The following is an 18,435-nucleotide window of genomic DNA, read 5'->3' on the forward strand; positions in this document are numbered from 1 at the left end:
AGGTGACTGAGACATTTCTCTCAAGGTGAGAGGGAGATTCCACTGAAGAATTCAGAAAAGGTGGGTGTAACTGGAGCACAGAGAACCAGGGCATGGTTCTCACATGAGAACCACAACATGAGGTGTTGTTCAGGATTTTAAATGTTGTACACGAACAGAGGGAAGACATTGAACAGCTTTAAGCAGTGATATGGGGGGATTGCATGGTATATTTTTATGTATATACATTGTTGTGCTGTGTAGTGACTAATTCAAAACAGGAAAAAGCTGAGGTATTCTGAAACAAAGGAAGAACAGAGTAGGAACTGTGGCTGTTTTATCACCGCTGTGGTCTTTTTCACATTGTCTAATCCCAGACATGATTTTCTGTGGCATAATCTTAGAGGTCTCCCCACAAATATTCATCTGATCTTACTGAAGCCATTCTGAAGGGAATTTCACTAATATTCAAGACCCTTACATCACACATGCTTTACCAAGGGGAAGTTTTGATCAGACATGTTGAGAAGTCACTTAAGTTGATAGCAGGAACCAAGTCAGAGAAAAGAAAGGGGCTCCATCCACTTCACAAATATTAAGGAGAACTAGCTAATCTACCCCCCTTATTTGAAAACTTACATGAAAGGAATATCATAATTGCCCAGAAACACTCATTAAGTATCTACCATGCGCAAAGCACACACATTATATGGGTTGGCATCACAGAGCATTTACATTTAGTTCACTGTAGTTTGGTGGATGAGACACATAAAAAGAAGCCCATTACCCACTGAGAATTTGCTGTTTGGTAATAGTGAAGGGAGTGTCCATTTGTGTTTCCATCTCATGATTTATGGCTATTGGGTCTTGGCGATGTCCCAGAATTGAGACTAAGTGGTTGGCCCTTGATGATGTCCTTCATTTTTCATTCAAGTCACCTTATCCATTGGATTGCTAACCATAAATCTACTCCCTACTGTAGGGATATATATATATCAGCTATATATTATATTCATGGATTTGTTGGATTTGTTTCTTTTCTAAAATCGACCCTATACTTCTTATATTTTGTAAAGCAAAAAGGGAGATTTGTTTTAGCCTGACATGCTTTATGTGCTTGTATCCTGAGGAATCAATTACTTTGTTACTAATACTCATTTATTAGATAACTGGGTATAGGTCATAAGGTCTCTTGAAGAGCTCTCCCTCATTACCAGTGCTCTGATTGGGTCAGCAAGTAAGAACCCTATAGAAGTGGCTTATGCCCTTCAGATGCCCAAGGGATATACAGTTAGGAAAAAGATTCTAAATATCAAAGATAATCTTGAATGCTTTTAAACTACTTTCTAAATGATAGAATGCTAAGCAGCCAGTAAAATTGCCACATTAAAAACAAAAAGGAGATAGTTTTTTTTTTTCTGAGACCACTATGCAAATAGCCTTATTGATCTCTGATTTCAAGGAGGATAAGGCCTGGTTTATTTCTAAGGATGAAGACTATAAACTTCCAGTTAAGACTGTCAGAGGAATCTTCTCCAAGACTGCAGCTAAGGAACGAAGAATCTACAACCATAGTACTGTTCCATGAGTTCAGCATTACTGCAGTGGTTTGTGAAGTCAGGCAAATGAAACCTGAGATTGATCAAATCAACAAGACACACCCATGCACATGTGTGTGCACTTGTGGCATTTGTCATACAGACTTTAAAATAGAGCAGCAAGGCTGCTTTTCATCCTAGAACCAGTGTGTCTTTGTAACCAGGAAAAATGCTTCCATTTCTTAGGCTAAAGAGAAATTGGACAGATGTCTCAGACAAAGAGGGGCAGACTGTATTGCTCCCTTGAAATCTTTTGGTTTTGATGATACTGTAATCTTTGTCTTATGACTTATGTTTTACTACCGCTTGTGAGAGTCATCACACTACACTGGTTGGAATATCAGAACTTCCCTGTTTCCTAATGACTTACTGCACCTAATGACGTCCCTTCTTTTCTTACCGGTAATTGAATGAACAATTATGTTACTTGAGCAATGAATAATCAATAGATGTGAAAGTCCCCTGCACCCTCCCACCCCCCAAAACTGGTTGAAATTATTGTTGTCAGGGATTGGAGAACCATGGCCTCTGAATTCCCATTTTTAGCTGTGCTCTAGGTAGATTGATTCTGAATTGTTGACAACTGTGCAGCATTGACAAAAAGGGGAGAGCTCAGTAAGACCTTGATAATCTGCTAAGCCTACCTAAACTGGGCTCTACTTTGCTAAGTATTTTAGTCCTTTTGTAGTCAGCACCTTTTTAGTTGCATGCAGTAACCCTATAATAAATGACATGTGGTCGGAATTAATTCCTTTGTGAAAAATCGATAAAGAGGAGAAGTTAACTTTGGGTGGGAGGGATAGATAATGGGGGAAAAATAAAGCCTAGAACACCAAAAGAAAGCAAGCCTGGGTTGCACTTAATATTTGTAAGTCATATTGCATATGGAGACTGTTTATTACAGCTCTCTTTGATTCCTAGTGTTTATCACATCCATTTGTGTATGTCATGATTAATACATTAGTGTTCTGGCGGATGTTCATTTGAATAGCAGTGAACCTTGACTATAAAAAAAACAACTAAAAAATGCATAATGAGATCTAAAAAAATTCCGTGAAAAGAAGACTATTACTAACAACTTCATTAACTTTGTTTTCTTTTTTAAACCTAAAGATGAAAATAAAAGCAATATGGAAATCATACAACATCTCTCAGGAATACTTTTTGTTCCCTAGAAAATTAATTTGCAACTGATTGAATTAAAATGGAGAGGCCCCATGCAAATAGGCTCTTGTGGCAAAATAAGATACGAAAAGCTTACAGGGAGAAAATAAATATCTATTAATGCCTTTTTATTCTTGATTTCCAAAGTGCACTGTAAGTGTCAGTTAATAACAAGCCCAAAATTGCTCTTATATTTTAAAAGAAAATCATTTAATTCTTTAGTTTATATTTTAGCTACTGACAAATAATATGTTGGTAGACAGTATTTATCTATTCGTCTTTTTATCCATCTATCAAATCAATGAATGGTATTTCCATAAATTTCCTTGAGCATCTCCTTATGGCTTTTTCTGTGGTTTATGCTTTTGTACCATACAGAACGTGAGGCTATTTTACATCATATTTCTCTCCCCTTCAACTTGCCAGCTAGAAAGGAAGATGAAAAATATAATATCAAATAATATAAATGAGTTAATGAAGTGAACTGAGTAAAAGAGAAGCAAAATTGATGATATTGAATTAACTAACTTCAAGTTTTGAAACTAGAATATTTTTACGAGTGAACCCCTTTAAATTCTGTTCATGACAGTGATGGTAGAACAGAAGACCAGCTGAGGACAAAGCACAAAGCCTGGGGCAGCATATTGACAAGTCCTTGAAGCAGGGAGAGGGACATTCCTCTACGGAGTCAGCTGCCTCTGTGTTAATACTTTACTAAGGGCAAAAGACAGTCTTAGCTCTACCACCAGGATCCTGTAAGTCTACTTTAACATATAAAAATTCCTTTAGAAATTTCCTTTATCTCTATTCCTGCAAGATATGTGTTGGCAATCATCCCCCAAGCACATGGCCCACCGATAAACATCTGAAGGGTCTCATGACTAAGATTTTATTAGATGGTAATAAATGAGCTTTCCCCAATAATAGTTAGCCCCCTCAAGGTCCTGGAAACCTTGCTTCAAAAATTCCTTGGAGAGTATGCTATCCCCAAACCCCTGCCAACTCCCAGGTATATAATCAGCCACTCCTTACAAGCCCAGGGCAGCAGCTCTTCTTGCCCATGGGTCCTGTCCCTGTGCTTTAGTAAAACGACCATTTTGCACCAAAGACGTCTGAAGAATTCTTTCTTGGTCATTGCCTCCAATCCTCACCCCACCACACCTCACCTATATTCCAAAACTTCATCAATGGCTTTGCAAAGGCATGGATGGAGCTAAAGAGTATTATGCTAAGCAAAGTAAGTCAGTCAGTCAGAAAAAGACAAATACCATATGATTTTATTCATATGTAGAGTTTAAGAAATTAATAAACAAAAACATGTAAAGGGGAAAAAAGAGAGAGAGAGGCAAACCAAGAAACAGACTCCTAACTATAGAAAACAAATTGATGGTCACCAAGGGGGCAGTGGGTGGGGGGATGGGGAAAATCGGTAGTGGGAATGAAGGAGTGCACGTGTTGTGATGAGCACTGGGTGTCCTGTGGAAGTGCTGAATCACTATATTGTACAGCTGAGACTAATATTGCATGGTATGTTAACTATACTGGAATCGAACAAGACTTTAAAAAATTCTATCATTCGTGGTGAAAATACTATACTCCCTTAAGAAAATGGGCAGAATGAATTGGCAATTTGCAACAGAGGTTATATTATCGATTGAAAAAACAAAAATTAATGTTAAGATTCACTGATAATCTATAGGAGGAAAATTTAGAAAAATCTATGTCGGTTTATTACTTTTAGATTAAAATATCCGAAGCTGAAAATTCTGGAACATGGGCACCTCTTGTATACTAGTAGCTTGAGTTCAAATTGGAACAACTATTTGAGGGCAATTTATCATATCGTTAAAATATTTTAACCCAGTAATTCTAGTTCGAAGAATATAAACTAAAGAAATAATCCTAAATACCTGTTTTAAGAAAATGTGCAGAGTATTTTTAATAGAGGAAAATTGGTAAGAATATAAAAATGCAACAATGAAAAGTTACATTAAATGGAATATTGTGGTGGGCATGCTGATACAATGTCCACATATCCCTGCAAGGAAGAACTTGTTGCCCTTGCTGCTGTCAGCAGACAATGTCAAGTGGCAGTGCTTCTGTTAGGTGGACTCCAGATGGCTGCTGAAAGCTACCTTGCTGGATGTCATACACCCTTCTCAAGACAGCCCATGTACCATGATATAAAATTTAGGGGTATTAAGGTGAAACATGGGGCAAATTTTAGCGCCAGAGCTCCCTGTGGGGTTGCCCAAGCTGGCTATGGGGCCAGCATTACAGCCTGACTTCTCTCTGCCCAGTCCTGCCTTCTTTGCCCTCCCTACGATGTTCATTCCAAGGGCACTCATCCCTGAATCTTTGCACCCTAAGCTGAGTGGGAGTGTGCTTCCCAGAGAACCCACCTACCACAGATATGTATAACCTGTGACAAATATATAGTTAATGGACTTTAATGTAGAAATTAAAATGATTTTATGGGAAAGTTTATAGAGAGACACATAACTCTGGGAAATGAACAAGGGGTAGTGGAAAGGGAGGAGGGCAGGGGGTTGGGGTGACTGGGTGATGGGCACTGAGGGGGGCACTTGGCGGGATGAGCACTGGGTGTTACGCTAAATGTTGGCAAATTGAACTCCAATAAAAAAAATTTAAAAAAGAAAGTTTATAGTAAAATAGGAAATATCTGGCCTAGTAAAAAAAAAAAAAAACTATGCACATGTATAATTTCTCATCTATCCATCCATTTAAATTCTGTATATGAATATAAAAAATAATATAAACAATAACATGAGCAACACAAAAATTGTACCAGTGGAAATATTTTGTCTTTTGCCCTTTCTCCTTCCCTAATTGCTTTTCCATCTCCCTCCTCCCTTCCTTTTCTCTTTTCTTTTTTTTTCTCACTGATTACTAGTAAGCATGTATTGCTTTAGTCATGGGCAAAACAAAAGTTTCAATCAAAAATAATCATATTCAAGTTTTTTAAAAAGTGTTTTAAAAAACACTATTTCTGGTGAAGCAGAGAGGTTTTGTGTCTCTTACTCATACTGTATTTATTTAAATACAGTCCTAACAACATTTTGTGTACTATCCTAGATGTTTTGTGATATATAATAATTTTATAAGTAGTGAAAATTACAATATATTAAAAAAACTAACAATCTTAAGAGAGAGATATAGCCATATGGTATAGCATATAGCATATTGAAGTAATGCCAGTGATATATAAGCTTAGAAAATTATTCGCCAAGGGCCCTTGAGATCTTGCATAGTGTTCCACCCTTTGAAACCTGAGATCTCTAGTAGCAAAATAATCTTCTCTGCCCTAGGTTAACACATTGGAAATATGTGCACATTGACCCCTAAAGACAACTGTGAGCATCTAGTATCTGGTAGTGTGCATAGAAAACACTGGAGAATCTTGTAGCCCGGTTCCATTTCCTATCAGCTCTTGATCTTATCTCTGTAGATTCTCTGATTTATAGTTTATCCCATGCCTCTTAGTCTTTGTATCAAGCTTGGTCTGTTTTTCAGTTCTGGCTTTACTAAACCTACCTGGCCTTGCTAGCTCTCTGGCTCTGGGCAACAGTCATGCCGAAGTATTAATTCCACATTCTCTTACTGGCCCCAGGAAAATCTAACCCTGGCCATGTGGGTGCCAGTAAGTGACATATAAAACTCTATAATTTTTTTCTCTTCCCCCAGTCTGAGCTGACCAAAGGCCTGTCACTTCAGTCTTTACTAGCCTGAAGACAAGTGGCCAGAAATTACTCTCTGAAATTAAAAAGTAGATTGACAATTTGTACATGCCCAAGTATCACAAATGAATTATTTTGGCAAATGTTCTTGAAAAGATAAAACTGAAAACACATTCTTTTTCAGGTGAATGAAGGCCCAGAATGGTATTCTTCCTGCAAATCCTGAGTATGTGAACCAAGATGGAATTTCGATTGGAACTCCATAGTGTAAGTTTCTTATTAGTGCAACAAAGGTATTAGACAAGTGATAAAAAGGTTTATTCATTTTGCAAGTGAATTATTATTATTCCTATTATTATTAATCCATGATTTGATGAGTAGGAGTTAACCAGGTGACCATTTAAGGAAACCATTTCCCAATAAACATGTCATGGCTCATGATCTCTCAGCAAGGCTGGCAAGCTTATGAGCAAGATTCAGATATTTTTACACTGACAAAAAATATGGACAAAGAGCCAATGAAAGTTACTTTTGCCATAATCAATATTGATTGCCGGTTATACTAGGCTCTTCCTGAATTGACTGCTTTCTTTCTGAAGAAGGAAAAGTTAAAGTTTTAATTTAGTGATGGGCAAGCTATAATGCACAAGCCAAACCTGGCCTGCTTGGTATACTTTACAAACTAAGAATGGCTTAACATTTTTCAATGGTTGGGGGAAAAAAAAAAGGAGAATAATATTTTGTGACATGTGAAAATTATTTGAAATTTAAATTTTAGTGTCTATAAATAAAGTTTTATTGGAACACAGACATACTCATTTACATATTGTCGATGGATAGTTTTATGCCACAATGGCAAAACTGAGTAGATCCAACAGAGACCATATGGCCTGCAGAACTTAAAATATTTACTATCTGGTTCTGTACAAAAAAAGGACACTCATCCTACTCTAATTTTTTTTTTTCCTACTGTGAAGAGAGAAAAATAGTGTGTCTTTTTAAGATAAAGAAGAATCAAACTAGGGGCACCTGGGTGGCTCAGTCAGTTAAGCATCTGCCTTTGGCTCAGGTCATGATCTTAGGGTCCTTTGATCCAGCCCTACATAGGGCTCCCTGCTCAGCGTGGGGTCTGCTTCTCTCTCTTCCTCTGCTCCTCCTCTCACCACCTGTGCATGTGCTCTCTTGCTCTTGCTCCCTCTCTCTCTCTCTCATGCTCCCTCTCTCAAGTAAATAAATAAAATCTTTGAAAAAAAAAAAAAAGAATAATCAAACTAATGCATATAGAGTCTACTGAGATTATGGTACTCTGCAGATGAAGGAGTTGATTGATTTAGTGAAATTGAAAATAAAAACTGTGGATAGATAAAAAGTATGAATCATCATTATGCCTCATGAAGCAATCGATTCACTGATCATTCCTATTATTGTTCTTAAAACAGTAGTGGAGTCAGAGGTAAGTAGAAATGGCTCAGTTATGAAGGAAGAAAGGTAGAACCTCCCCTGCTCTCGAGTGTGAACCATGCAAGCACCCACCTCTTCTCTGTGACTTCGGCACTCAGGTGCTCAGTGCAGTGCCCCTTGACTGGATGTTCCACATGGACCTTTTGGGGAGTGACACTTGGTTGGCTGATGAAAGGAAGGTATCTCTGAACAGGGGTTACAAAAGAAACAAAATAGAGGCATTTTTCTCAGAAAAGAAAAGAAGCAGAAAAATCTCTTTTCTTCCCTATCTATTCAGCGGCCCTGCCCTTCACCTCGAAAATGTGTTTGTAATCAATCTGTTTCTATAGACTTGTGGATTTAATTTGCTCACTGTGACTCTTCTTTATATCAGAGTCATTACCCTTGTTTGTAATTTATAGACTTTAATTTTTGCTGCCTAGATAAATGGTAGGGTTTTTCTGGACCTTTATGTGTTACATTAATGCTTTTTGGAATCACTCAATCACATTATCTACAAGGGGTAGGGTAATTACCTAACAGCGGTAGCAGGAAGTTGTCTGAATGAAAATGCCATCTTTTCCCAGCCTATTGGTGCAGTGATAAGATCATCACACTCTTACCTGGGACAGTTGGCTTCCTTCTGTATCCTTCCATTGATGTGATATGTGTCCTGAGCATACTATTTTACTTCTCTAAGCTTAAATTTCTTTCTCTGTAAGATGAATAAGTAAGGCTAAATTGGTACTTTTGTGTATTTAAAAGAAACTCCTAAAATATTAAAAAAAAAAAAAAAGAGTCTTATGCCAGTATGGATTTATACTTCAAGCCAAATATATGACATTTTCTCTCACAGTCAAAAATAAAAACATTATTAGTTATCCCTAAAGTGCTCAGATATGATTCTAGTTCACAGTTGACTGTGTATTTCAAATACAGCTTTAAAAATACTTAACATATTTTTGACAAATTCTATTAGAATCAAGTCTTTGCAGAAGCCCAAGGTATCTCTGTTAAAATTTAAAGGGCTCTGTAGTACATCCGAGAATTTTCTCTGAAGGGTTTAGCATACTCTCAGGTACTTCTATAAAAAGTAATTTCAGAGGACCAGAGTATTATATTGTGCAGGACTCACTGTTTAATGCAATAATATACTAGGAAAGGACTTCGAATGTCACTTCATCCACTCTCCTGACTTTTCTAATGATCTCTCTGTTTAAAATATGCTTGGCACTATCCTAGGGGCTAGGGATAAAATGGTAAGCAAGACATTCTCTGGTCTTAACGGCCTAGTGAAATTCCTCTTTCAAAACTGTTACTCCTCTTATGTTTTAGAATTCACTTAATTCCAACATCTAGTCATGCTAGCTGGAAAATTTGGGATCATTTTATACTCCTCTCTCCCTTACCCCTACACAGAATCAAGTCATATTTTAAAAATAATTTTTCCTATTTCTACTGCTGCTGGTTCTGTTTCAGAGCTTCATCTACTTTTATTCAAACTATTTCAAAAGCTGTGGGTCATCTTGTTTCCTCCTGTTTTGTTCTCATCTATACTGTTGGGCAAGTGCTCAATCCAAAATCTAAAGTTGATCATAAGACTGGCTAAAACCCTTCAAGAGATTCCTAAGATGTGTAAAATATAGTCTCTACCCTTTACTATGGCTAAACACAGCTTACCAATGTCACTCGTTATCACAGTTCCAATATTACAGGGAATTGTCTTGTTTAGTTCAGGCTGCTATAACAAATAGCCAAGACTGATGGCTTAAACAACAAATGTTCATTTTTTCATGGTTCTAGAGGCTGGAAACCAAGATCAGGGCCCCGACCAATTTTGTGTCCTGATGAGAACCTTCTTTCTGGCCTATAGATGAACACTTTGCTGTATCCTCACATGCCAGAGAAAATCTCATGTCTCTTCCTCTTCTTTGAAGGACATTAATCCCATCATGAGGGTGTCATCCTCAAGGCATAATCTAACCCTAATTAGCATCCCAAAGGTCCCACCTCCAGATACCATAACACTGGGGATTAGGGTTCAATATATGAATTATGAGAAACAAACATTTAGTCCATAGCATTCCATCCATGGCCCCCCAAAATTCTTGGCCTTCCTACATGCAATGTACATTCGATACATCTTAACAGCCTCAGAAGTCTTTTTGTTTTTAAGATTTTATTTATTTATTCATGAGAGACACACAGAGAGAGAGAGAGAGAGAGAGAGAGAGAGGCAGAGACACAGGCAGAGGGAGAAGCAGGCTCCATGCAGAGAGCCTGACGAGGGACTCAATCCTGGGTCTCCAGGATCACGCCCTGGGCTGAAGGCAGTGCTAAACCGCTGAGCCACCGGGGCTACCCCCTCAGAAGTTTTAACTTACTTCAGCATCAACTCTAAAGTCCAAAGTCTTACCTAAATAGCATCTAAATCAGATATGGATGAGACTCAAGGTACAATTCATCATGAGGCAAAATTCTTCTCCAGCTGTGAACCTATGAAGTTAGATAAGTTATGCACTTCCAAAATATAGTAGTGAGATAGACATGGGTAGACCTTCTAAAAGAGAGAAATCAGAAAGTAGAAAGGAGTGATGAGTCCCAAGTATTGGTTTTAAACTTAGCAAGTCTCCATTAAACCTTAAGACTTGAGAACAATCCTCTTTGGCTTACTGCTATTCTCTGTAGGCCCACTGGAGTGGCAATCCAGCCTTCAGGAAACCCTAGGGGTAGGGATTATGCTCCTTCAGCTTGGCTGGGCAGTGATGCTGCCCTTTGAAATTAAACTGAAGACAGCCCCACTCACCAGGCCCATGCCCTCTGGGCCTGTCTTAGGTATGACAGCCTAATAATCTTTATATTTTGTTTGGGGTTCTTCTTCTCTTGTTTTGAAGGATAATGCATGTTTGCAGTTGAATAGAACTAAGTTCCAGTTCTGTAGCATCTAAGAAGTCTGACAGTCTTCCCTCATTTCATTTTGTCTCTAACAGTTTTAGTTCAAACTGGCAGTGTTTATACTAGGGTCACTGATTAAGTTCACACCAATGCTAATTTCCTTATCAGAAGGTTTTGGGACCACACCCTTAGTGTTCTCAACAATCTGAATAGGCTAAGAATTTTTACATTCTCATTCCTTTTTGCTTAACAATTCTGTCTTCAGTTTCTTTCTTCTTGCATTTCACTTAAGTAGTCAGGAGGAACCATTCTGATTCTTCAACACTATTTTATAGAAATCTTTTCAGTTAGATATTCAATTTCATAAGTCACAAGTTCTACCTTCCACAAAACAATAGAACACAAACATAATGTGGCCACATTCTTTATAAGGTAGATCACCTTTTCTCTATTGTCCAATAAGATGTTCCTTATTTCAATCTGAGATCTCATCAGAATGGTCTTTCAGAGCTTCATCTACTTTTATCCATATTTGCTCCAATACCTGCATGATTATGTATTTTCTAAGATGATGGAAGCTCTCTCCAGCTCTCCTCTTTTCTTTCTGAGCTCTCACCAGAATTATCTAACAGTTCCTTCTTCTTCTTCTTTTAAAGATTTGTTTATTTATTCATTTATTTATGTATTTATTTTAAATTTTTATTTATTTATGATAGTCACAGAGAGAGAGAGAGAGAGGCAGAGACACAGGCGGAGGGAGAAGCAGGCTCCATGCACTGGTAGCCCGACATGGGATTCGATCCTGGGTCTCCAGGATCGCGCCCTGGGCCAAAGGCCGGTGATAAACCACTGCTCCACCCAGGGATCCCTGTTTATTTATTTGACAGAGAAAGAGTACAAGGGAGCACAAATAGGGGGAACTGCAGAGGTAGAGGGAGAGGCAGGCTCAGTACTGAACAGGAATCTTGACCTGAGCCCAAGGCAGAAGTTTAACTGACTGAGCCACTGAGGCTCCCCTAACAGTTCATTCACAGCAGTATCAGCTTCATCTAGCATGTACCGCAAACATCTTCCAGCCTGGTAACCCTGTTCCAAAACCATGCCCATATTTTTAGGTATTTGCTGCCCTGCTTCTTGGTATCAAGTATTGTATTAGTTAGGATTCTCCAGAGAAACAAAACCAATAGACTATATATATATATAGACCTCTATTTTTTTGCTCTATTCAGGCCTTCAACAGATTGAATGATGTCCACCACCCACAAAGGGAAAGATAAACTGCCTTTCTTAATCCACCAATTCGAATGCTAGTCTCTTTCTCAAACACTCTCATAGACATACCCACAAATAGTGTTTAACCAGTTACCTTGTCATTCCATTGCCCAGTCAAGTTGACATATAACATTAACCATAACAGAATCTTATCTACTTCTTTTAGATTCATTTTTCAACACTCTTAGATCTCTCTTTTGTTAAAAATTTATTTATTTATTTATGATAGTCACACAGAGAGAGAGGCAGAGACACAGGCAGAGGGAGAAGCAGGCTCCATGCACCGGGAGCCTGACGTGGGATTCGATCTCAGGTCTCCAGGATCGCGCCCTGGGCCAAAGGCAGTTGCCAAACCGCTGCACCACCCAGGGATCCCTCTTAGCTCTTTCTTTATACTCAAGTGAAAGTGAGTTTTATACTTACCAGATATGTTATTTTACTCATTCATCCAGCAAGTTTTCACTGAATCTCTGTCATGTACCAGAAAGTAAGCAGTAGGCTGGTGATAAAATGCCGATAAAGACACAGTTCCTCTTCTGTAGGAGTTCACATACTTATGGATGCTATCCAGATTCTTCTCCCCTGCCACATCAGGATTAAAGCACTCAAATACCCATGCCCTAGCTCCTGGGAATCTTGGTGACTGACAGTTCTTAGATGAGTCCCTCTCTAGGAATTGCTCTTAGCTAGAGAGACATAACCCACTTACACTGACTGGTTGATGCTGGGGTTTAATGGCCTATCCCACTTTCTTCAGGGAGGGAAACGCTGAACAGCCGTCCCAGCTGTAGAATATCTGTGAGATTGATTGAGGTCTGTGCTCTAACTGCATCACAACCAAACTTTTTCCTTTGCTTAAATCTTTCCACACCCCTGGTAGAAATTGTTCTCAAAGAGCATTCTCATAAACCTTGTCATGCAGATTCCCATCTCCCAGTGAAGCTGTTTCTGAGATCTGATCTGTGGCAAAAATCTAGAGAGAAAGAGAGGTAAGCTGTACCATTTTCCAGGAAAATAGGATATGGTTTTAAAGTTTATTTTAAATTACACAAGTGTAATATAAATAAAAGTCTCATTTTTAGAAAGACACATGATAGGGAAGGTTAAAGTTTCTTTTGATTTACACTCATATCTCTTTTTTTAAAAAAAATGCACAAGCATCCATATATGGTTATAGACATTAGCTATTATTTTCTTGGTTTTTCCTTTTTAACAGAGTAAACCTTATATGTAATGTTTAGCAATCTAATTTTACTAAATTTTAAGTGTGTGAGTTCTATACACCTACATATATTTGCCACCTTCTTTTTAGCCATTGTATAAAGGCATCAGAAAGAACGATATTTTAAGTGAATGACCAACAGCTCATATATACATAGACTTCATAATGTTAACAATTATTTATTGAATATCCTTTGCTTGTGAGGCATTAGTATCAGCACTGGGGATGCAGCAGTGAATCAGGTGGACACTGATCTGCTTCATTCTTGGCAAACATATATATAGGCATATGTGTTGGCAAATTTTAACAGAATTTTCTAAGGCATTCAATATGAATGTGATAGTATAAAATCAGCATTTCCCTCTTTTTCTCCTTGGAAACTTATAAAAGATAAAAAATTAAAAACAAAAATCACAACTGTTTTTAGCTACACTAAAACCGTAGACACCAAAATATGTGGATTGCAAATGCAGTGGAAATAAAGGAGATAAGCAGACAGGCAGGAGGATGCAAGAAAGGCATGGCATGGTGATGATTCAGCAGTCTTCAGAAAGAGCCAGAAGAAATCACAGTTTTCATAGTGTGTGGCACAACAAGATGTGCATATTTTAAATTCCATGTTTACTATAGAGAGGGTGAATGGTGTACCAGCTGGTGGCAGAAGCTGTCCTTTACACAGGATGGTTCTAAGAAGTATAGCCTCCAGATGATGGTGAAGATCTCTCCAAAATGATGCTATCCTTGGTTCGTAGGGGGAATTGCCTGGAGAGATAACCGACTATTCACATCCTGAATGTATGGAGTTTTTGTATGTGATTGAAAGTAACTTGTTATCAGTTTAAAATACACTACTTTGACTATAAGGTATTTTACATAGGCTTCATGGTAAGTACAAAGAAAAGCATCTCACAGATACCTGAAAGAAAGAAAGAAATTTCAGCATATCATTATAAAAAGTAAATGACAAAGGAAGCCAGAAATAGAGGAAGACAGGAACAGAAACTACAAAATAGTTAGAAAACAATTAACAAAATGGCAATAGGAAGTCCTTATCTATCAATAATTACTTTAAGTGCATATGGGTTAAATTATTCAAACAAAGACACAGTGGCTTAATGAATAAAAAACAAGATCCAACCATGTGCTGCAAAAATCTCACTTTAGCTTTAAGGACCTACATAGGCTGAAAGTGAAAGGATGGGGATAGATAGTTCATAAAAATGATAATCACAAGAGATCAGGGATGGCTACACTTATAGAAGATAAAATAGACTTTCAGCCAAAAAGGATGACAAAAAAACAAAGAAGGTCATTATCTAGTGATAAAAAGATCAATTAATTAAGAGGATATAACAATCCTAAATATATACACACTCAACATTAGAATGCCTAAATAATTAAAGCAAACATTGTCATCTCTGAAGGGAGAAATAGAAAGCAGTGCACCAATAGTAGGACTTCAATACCCTACTTTCAACTTTGGATAGATACTTAAGACAGAAAATCAAAAAAGAAATGGTGGACTTGAATAACACCATAAACCAAATGGACATGACAGACATATACAGAATATTCTAACCAATAGCACCTTAAGCTCACACAAAACATTCTCTAGGATAGATAATATGTTGCATTACCAAGCAAGTCTGAAATTTGAAAAGGTTGAGGTTATATTAAGCATTTGTTCCAATTAAAATGTATGAATCTAGAAATTAATAATAGGAAGAAAATTAGAAAATTCACAAATATGCAAAAATTAAACAGCATTCCTCTGAACAAGCAATGAATCAAAGACAAAATCAAAAGATGAATCACAAGGGTGCCTGGGTGGCTTAGTGGGTTACTTGGCTCGGGTCATGATCCCAGTGTCCTGGGATCAAGTCCTGTGTTGGGCTCCCTGCTGAGCAAGGAGCCTGCTTCTCCCTCTCCCTCTGCCCCCATTCATGCTTACTCTGTCTCTCTAGTGCTCTCTCAAATAAATAAATAAAATTATTTAAAAAGAAAAGATGAATCAAAATAGTATATTGAGACCAACGAAAATAATACCAAATTTATGGGATGCAGCAGAGGCAGGTCTAAGAGATAAGTTTATAGTATATATACTATGTAACTTATAGATTATACTTTTACATTGGATATATATATATATATATATAGCCAATATGCATGGAAAATGTAATCAGCATCACTAATCATCAGGGAAATCAAAGTGAATACCACAATGAGATATAAACTCATATCTGTTAGCATAGCTATTATCAAAAAGAGAAGAAATATTAAGTACTGACAAGGATGTAGAGAAAAGGGAACCCTGTACATTTTTTATAGAAATGTAAGTTCTACAGCAATTATAAACAACAATATGAAGTTTCCTCAAAAAATTAAAAATACATCTACTATGTGATCCACAGTGACACTTCTTAGTATACATATGAAGGAAATAAATCAGTGTCTTGAGGAGATGTCTGCATTCCTTTTTTGTTGTAGCATTTTTCACAACAGCCAAGATATGGACATACATAATTGTTTGTAGACAGATAAATGGAAACACAAATATGGTTTATATTTACAATGGAATATTTTCCAACCATAAAAAGAAAGAAATCCTGCCATTTGCCACAACATGGATGAATCTTGAGGATATTATACTAAGTGAAATAAGCTAGATAGAGGTGGACAAATACTCTGATCACATGTGTATGTGAAATTGATAAAAGACAAACTCATAGGCCAAAGAGTAAAATAGTGATACCCAGGGGCTAGGGTGTGTGGAAAATGGGAAGATGTTAAACAAAGGGTACAAGCTGTCAGTTATAAGATGAAAAAATTCTGGGTTCAAATGCACAACATGGTGACTGTCATTAATAATATGATGATATCTCTAAAATTTGCTAAGGGAGTCGATCTTAAGTGTATCACCACACACACATAAAATGGCAACTGTGTGACATGATAGAAATGTTAACCTACTTGATTATAGTAATCATTTCACAATGTATATGTATATCAAACCATCATATTGTACACATTAAATCTATACAACTGTGTTCAATTATATTTCAATGAATCTGGAAAAAAAGGAAATACACTAATTTCATTGATCATGTAATGAAATTAATAAAAATGATCTAGAGACAAAGAAGATTAATATTATATCAATAACAGTCATCCTTAAACCAAAAATATGTCAAAATATCAAGGGAAAAATGCAAAAACAGACCACAAAGTAAAACTATTTTTTAAGCTACAAATGAAAATAAAGATTATACATTTGTACTATCTCTTGTCTGAAGTCCCTTTGCTATACTATATTTTGGGCTTTAGAATTTGGATATTAGAAAGGTAATATGGTGCATATATGACACGTTTTTCAACATCTGTGGTGAAATCTGGAGCAGCACTCTGTAATTGAACACATTAATACTTTTGTTGGCAAACTTATTATCTAGGAAACTGGGCTAAAAATATAACTAACCTCTTATACTTTAGATTAGATGGCTTAAAATGAATCTAGAAGTATACATTTTTAGAGACTTCTGGACTTCAAAATTGTGGATTAGGAAACTTGGACTTCTGTAGCAGCATTATGACCAGTTGTATCTGTTATATCACAAATATGAAGTTTATTAAAATGATCTTCAGATTAAACCACAAAAAGCCCAATTCTATGCTTTATGATAAGACATAAAGTAATTCAAAGTAACTGAAACAAAGTAACAAAAGGATGGGCAAAGCTTACTAAATATAAACAAAAATAAAGCAGGGATTTTTATCTTAATGCTAGTTAAAGTGGATTTATGCCCCAAATATTTAAATTAGTGAAAAATGACACTGTATATTAACCAAAGGGTATAATGCATGATAAATTTATAACTTGTGAATATCAATGCACCATTTTACTTATGAAGTAAAATGAAAAATTCAAAACACTATTAGTAGGATACTTTTCATTCATTCATCTCAGTCCATTAACAATGAAGATGATTAAAATATAAGGCTAGGGGCACCTGGGTGACTCTTTTGGTTAAGTGTCTGACTCTTCCTTTGGGATTGAGCCCTTGTGTTGGGCTCTGTGCTGAGCAGAGAGTCTGCTTGAGGATTCTCTCTCCCCCTCCCTCTGCCCCCCACCCTGGCTCCCATGTAGCTTTCTGTCTCTCAAATAAACAAACCTTTTTTAAAAAAAGTAAGATGACAGAAGATCTAAATATTATTAAGGGAGGATCTAATATCTAATTAATATACATAATTGACATGAGTTTATATAGCATATTTATGTCAAATTCTGTACCCTAAAGATATAATATGTCTTATTTTCAAGTATTTTAGGAATAGTCACAAAAAAACATTTTTCATATATTAGACCATAAAGAAAACCTTAATGAACTCAAATATTAGAAGTATTAAAATACATTTTCTGATCATAATGCAATCAAGTAGGAAATAAACAGCAAGCAACAAACCAAAAATATTCCATTAGCTGGGAATTAAAAACAGAACTAAGCAAATCTCCATATGAATAACTCTTGATTCAGACGGGAAATCTAAGCACAAAGCACAGACAGGAAGAAATAGTGATGATGAAAATGCCATCTATCAGAGATTTGCCAGTTATCTCAAGCATTGCTCAGAGAAAAGTTTCATCCCTCCAAACTTACAGTAAAAAAAAAAAAGAAAGAAAGAAAAGAAAAAGAAAGGAAAATGTTAGTAAATGGCTTAAACATTCAACATAAAAGGAAAAGAAACAATAAAATAAAAAAAAAAGTATAGAGAATAAGTACAAAGCATAATCTATAAGTTAGAAAACAGAAAAAATATAGAACAAATAAACCCAGAGCAATTTATTTGAAATTATATCATAAAATAAGCTATTAGTTGATATAATCAAGAGAATGGAAAAAGATAAAAGTAATAAATGCAACAACAAGCAATTAAAAATTATGAAGGAGACATAACTACATAATTCAGAGGAAATTAAAAGATTTACCGTGCTGCTAAACTCTATGCAAGTTCTAAATTTGAAACCTGAATAAAATGGATAATCTTCCAGGGAAATATAATCTATTGGAATTTGTCAATGAAATAAAAAATTATTGCATCCCTGAGAGAAGTATCCAGCTTCTTGAATACGTGCATTGATTGTGAGTTCATTGATATTATCATTTATTTT

At 36.4% G+C, this 18,435-nt stretch overlaps 1 long non-coding RNA gene across 1 annotated transcript in view; it reads left to right on the top strand.

The window, feature by feature from the left end:
* Positions 1-18,435, top strand: part of LOC112931078 (uncharacterized) — a 460,348-nt gene that overhangs the window by 374,625 nt on the left and 67,288 nt on the right. Inside the window, exon 4 of the long non-coding RNA XR_003237259.2 lies at positions 6,624-6,706. This is a non-coding gene — a long non-coding RNA (uncharacterized lncRNA). The remainder of the gene's footprint in view (positions 1-6,623; positions 6,707-18,435) is intronic.

This window comes from Vulpes vulpes, chromosome 4, assembly GCF_048418805.1.
Source record: "Vulpes vulpes isolate BD-2025 chromosome 4, VulVul3, whole genome shotgun sequence".
Classification (NCBI taxonomy): Eukaryota; Metazoa; Chordata; class Mammalia; order Carnivora; family Canidae; genus Vulpes; species Vulpes vulpes.